This window comes from Penaeus chinensis, chromosome 9 (assembly GCF_019202785.1).
Source record: "Penaeus chinensis breed Huanghai No. 1 chromosome 9, ASM1920278v2, whole genome shotgun sequence".
Lineage (NCBI taxonomy): Eukaryota > Metazoa > Arthropoda > Malacostraca > Decapoda > Penaeidae > Penaeus > Penaeus chinensis.
This window is the reverse complement of record NC_061827.1, coordinates 5,706,241-5,711,830: the sequence shown is the minus strand read 5'-3', so window position 1 is coordinate 5,711,830 and position 5,590 is coordinate 5,706,241. Positions and strand designations below refer to the sequence as shown.

Sequence of the window (5,590 nt, the reverse complement as noted above, 5' to 3'; positions counted from 1 at the left end):
AAAACTTGCATCCTGTTTAAAAAAAAAAAAAAAAAAAAAAAAAAAAAAAAAAAAAAAAAAAAGGAAAATAAAAATTCTCTAAGAAATGTTTTTTCTCACCCCAGAAGTGACCGAAAAAAAACAACAAATACCTGCTTAACTGATACAGAATGTGCCGAGGCTTTCGAAATGGTAAATTGGAAACGATCTAGAATTCACTATGATGTTTGTCTTTTCTCGCCCGGAAATGTACTCTCTGGTAGCCTGGCGCCGGACACCTCCGTCAGTCTTTTCAGTTGTCTTCTGCTGACAGTTACCATGTGGTCCAGGATCTTAACTCGCTTGCTGATTCTAAGCATACTTTTCGCTGTGTCTTCCCAGGTGAGTATTTTACACAAACAGACGTGCATGTGTGCATGTCATATTATATGTACACACACATACACATAAACAAATACACATACATCTATAAAATATATGTATATATTATACATATACATAGTGTGTATATAAATCATTATAATATATAGTATACATATATATACATATGCGTGTTTACCGTTTTTGCCGACGCATTAGACACATTTTTTTTAACGTACCAAAAAACTGAACTGCGTTTACCGTATTTTTTTTTTTTTTTTTTTTAAATAATAGAATATTGGAAATAATCCAAATTGATACAAGCCGAATTATCACAGTCTTTTATCACGAAATATTGTGTTCGATCCGCCGGTAGTTATGAGAAGCACACTTCATCTCACTTACTTCTTTCCTCAGCCACACCTAAAACGTGTCTTTGAGTAACATTCGTTCATTATCTAAATGAAAAATGCTCATGGAAATCTGAAATGAATGTTAAACTCATCCGCCTGCAAGCCATTTCCAATGAGTGGATGTCAACAAAACCATAAAGCTACAACGGAACACTGTCACGATATTGTATTTCATGCGAAAAATCATATTTTTTGCTGACAACTCTTTGGGTATAATTAAATAAATGCATTTTTTTTCAATAAATGTCTTTGTAAAATTTGGGTGTGTCGTGTGTACGGGTGTGTCTTAAACGCCGGCAAATACGGTATTTATACATATTTACACATATTTATATATGTGCATATATATATACACACACATATATAAATATATATATGCATGTACATGTGTATATATATTCATACACATATACATGTATATATCTATATATCCACTCACTCAAATGTATATATACATATATATCTACACATAAATATGTATATGCATATATATATATTCACACACGTATATATGTGTGTCTTCCATCTTCTCTCGCAGGTTATGAGCATCTATTCTCCAGATATCTTGGAATGCCGCCACAAATGCGCCAGGAAACTCAGAAATAGAATTTGCAGGATCGATTTGTTGTGCATGTTCTTAAAAAACAAGCAGTGGTAAGTATTTTAAGGTTTTGTTTAACATTTCCGTCAGTGTTTTCAGTTGGTTTTATATGCAGTTGCAGAAAACTTTTTACCTGTCACATAATCTAACTGTTTTCCTCTTTTATTACATCGCAGAATCGTCGACAGAGAACCAAACCACGGTGTCTGCACTTGCTGTATGATGAAATAAATAAAGATTAAACTGTCTATCCCTGCTAGTTTTAAATTTCATTAGAGGTTTATTTGCTGATTATCCTGGCTATTTACAGGGAGGGGGGGGGGGGGGTGGTAGAAGGGAAAAAGAGGACGAGGAGAGGGGTTTAGAAGAAAAAACAACAACTTTGAGAGGCGGACAAGCAGACACACACGCACACGTGCATACAGGTTAAACGATAATTATTTATTTTACCTGTTGTCTTTATTTATTCATTTATTCATTATTTTCATTTATTGTTACTGGTTTGCATCAATATGGAATTAAATTAATAAAGAAAGACGGGTAAAAACTAGATCAAATATCCTATATAGTATCGAGGACAGAACATTTTTAAACATCATTACCTCGAACTTAACTTTTTTCACATAGACCATCACTCAATAATAAATGTCCATAAAACAGGCATAAAACAGATCAGTATCAGTCAGAACTTTACGGCTAACACTCACAGAAGGGCTGCTGTGTCTTGTGATGCAGATATTGTCTCTATCCCTGTCCCAACAATGAAACTATACATCATTGGCGTCTATGATTACTTGCGAGATAAAACACGTGGAGAACCTTCCGTGACCGATTATATTCCTCGGTGATCAGATCAACAGTGTAAACAAGAAGTAAAACGATAATGATAATTATAATAGTAATAACAATAACACTAACAATCATGATAATACAGTTATCATCTTTATCTTCATCTTTATTACTATCATAATAATAATGATGATTGATGATGATAATAATTATAGTACACAAATAATAATAGTGAGAATGATAATAATAATAAAATAATAATGATAATAATAGTAAGGATAATAATATCAAAAATGATATTGATGCAAAAATAATCACTGTAATTATAAAAATAATCATCGAATCATAATAAAAATAATAAAATAATGATATTAATAATAATGATAATGAAAATAATAAAACAACAATAATAATAAAAATAAGGATAATGTAGAAAAGGTATGAATGAGACCGAATATGTATTTGACCGGTTTCGATTATATATTCGATTAAATACAGGAATTCCTGACGAATTGTAAAGATATTCATTCTCATTCATATTTTTTCTACATTTGCTGCAATGAATATTGTTCGGTTATTATAATAATGATAATAATCAATATATATGTATATATATTATATATATGTGTGTGTGTGTGTGTGTGTGTGTGTGTGTGTGTATGTATGTATACCATACGCACACACACATATATGTTTATATATACATATATATATGCGTGTGCATATATATATTATATATTCATATATATAAATATATATGTATATATATTTTCATATATATGTCTATGTATACATATATATTTATATATACACACACACATATATGTACACACACATATATGTACACACACACACACCCACACATACACAAACACACAGACACACACACACACACACACACACACATACACACACACACACACATATATATATATATATATATATATATATATATATATATATATGTGCGTGTGTATATATATATATATATATATATATATATATTATATATATACATATATATACGTATTTATATATTCATATATATAAATATGAATTTGAATGATATCCATGGGCATTTTTAAATATGGCATGGTATAAATATATCAATTCCAAGAAAAACCTGGTCTCTTATTATAATACTACAGTTATATGAATTATACTGGTAACAAATAACATTTATAAGAGTAAGGAAGTCATTATAAAACGAACAATATTATTAAGATGAACTGATAAAAACAGTCGATCTAGAAGGTAACTTTGTAAACGAAATCTTACTGTTTATGAACAAACGTTACGGATAGAGGCCTACATTTTCAGATACAATTTTTGTGAGCAAACAAATATCCTCATAATAGTACTATTACAACTATTACGGCATAATTAAATTTATTCCAGACACTCTAAAAAATATGATTTTTTATGGGGTATGTATCTATATAAGATAATAATCCATTGTCTCCCCAAGAAGAGAGAGAGAAAAACAATAAAAAAAAACATAGATATAGTTGTAATATCATTTTCTTATACTTTGCCTTCTCTTTCTCATTTTCCTTCTCCCCCTTTTCTTTTTGATTCGTTTATATTTCGTTCCTTACACTTAGCTAGTGTCCATTAAGCCCTAGACAGTCAGGAGCCATATACACAGGAACACTATATACATATCTGTATATATATGTATTTATATATTTATAATTTTTACACGGAAGAATAAAAAAGATATTACATGTCTGTAATGAGAAAGGTTCATATTTTATCTGTTATTCTATGAAGATATAGCAAGTTATAACTATAGCACACTAAGAACTAGGGACAGATTATCAGACAGGTATGATGTATAGATCCTGTTAAAAACAGATAGTATAATGTTTTTACTTTACACTTTGAACAAAGGCAAGCATTAGAAAAATGGTTCAAATTACATTTTGAACAACATCCCCCCCCCCAAAAAAAAAGTAATAAAATCTTCAAGAAATGGGAGTAATGTGCAATATTAAATATAATGTTAGTATAAATTTCTAAACAAGTAAACTTGCAGCTGTTCATTCTTAAGGCTGATCATGACCCGGAAAAGGTATAGGCCAGTTTCAATGTATTATGGCAAGCTGTTAAATTGAGCTAAAGGTAAATCAAGGTCACAAATCCCCTGTGGTCACTGTTGACTGGTGCAACGCCCTTCAATGTGGCCCCACCGTTGCTGCTGCTGCTCTGGATGGCTCTGTCGCCGAGTATCCGAATATACGAATATACTCATCCACATACCACTGTTGATATTATAAGAAATGTGACGTGATGTTGCTACAATTTTTACTGTTCATATAATTTATAATCTTACTTTTTTTATTATCATTTTTATCTTTTTTTTTTATAAGTTGATATTATCAATATTATTACCATTATTATTATTGTAATTATTTGTATAATTACTGTTATTATTTTGATTACTATTGATATCATTGTGATAATAATTGGACTGGTTGCGATTATGTCTTCGTCAGAAATACAGACAAAAATGATTTCTGATGAAGATATCAAAACTGATCAAATTCTTATCTTGCCCCTTGGAAATTTTCGTTCTCATTCATACATTTTCTACATTATTATTTTTAATTTCATTTTCTTATTGTTATAATTTCTATCATAATTTTATAAAATTATTATTATTGTTATTATTATGAAGATTATGGTTATTACAGTGATTTTTTATCATTATTAATACTATTATGATTACTATTATTATTATTATATTGTTATTAATATTGTTATTACTATTTTCATTTTTGAACGATGTTAATAGTAATGAAGATGAAGAGGATGATTATAATTATATTCTGATTGTGATTGTTAATTATTATTATCATCATTATCATCATCGTTATTTTCATTTTGGTTTACATTTTATTAATTCTTGTGCTGTTCTCTGCTCTCATCATCAAGGAATACAATCTGTCACGGGGGTTCTCCAAGTGTTTTTGTAAATTATTATTATTATTTTTTATGTGGGTAATGTTAGAGACAGTATCTGCATTAAAAGACCCTGTAATCTATGTGTTATGCATGAAATGGCTGATACTTATTTATTTTACGCCTATATAATGCGCATTTAGATACATGTTGTAAAATAAAAAGTTAAATGCAACGTTCTGATATTTGATAATTTTGTGTTCTCGATGCTGTATGGAATATATGATGTTATTTTTTCCAGTATTTCTCTATTATTGTAATTCCATGTGAAAACAGGTGATAGGAATGATTATAGTTTAATGTGAAACTTCCACTTCGTGTGTATTTTGGTGTATCTGTTTGATTTCTGAGTGTACTGTATAGACGTTTGTAGTTTGTTACAGATTTTTTTTTTTTTTTTTTTTTTTTTTACTCTCTCCCTTCCCTCATCCTCTTTTTTCCCTTCCCTCATTCTTTAAATAGCCAGGGTAATGAACAAACAAAC

At 29.4% G+C, this 5,590-nt stretch overlaps 1 long non-coding RNA gene across 1 annotated transcript; it reads left to right on the top strand.

Annotated features, from left to right (window-relative positions):
• The first annotated feature begins 250 nt into the window (after positions 1-250).
• Positions 251-1,605, top strand: LOC125029270. Its single transcript, XR_007115173.1, has 3 exons — positions 251-360; positions 1,291-1,406; positions 1,530-1,605. It is a non-coding gene; the product is annotated as an uncharacterized LOC125029270 (long non-coding RNA).
• The last annotated feature ends 3,985 nt before the right edge of the window (positions 1,606-5,590 follow it).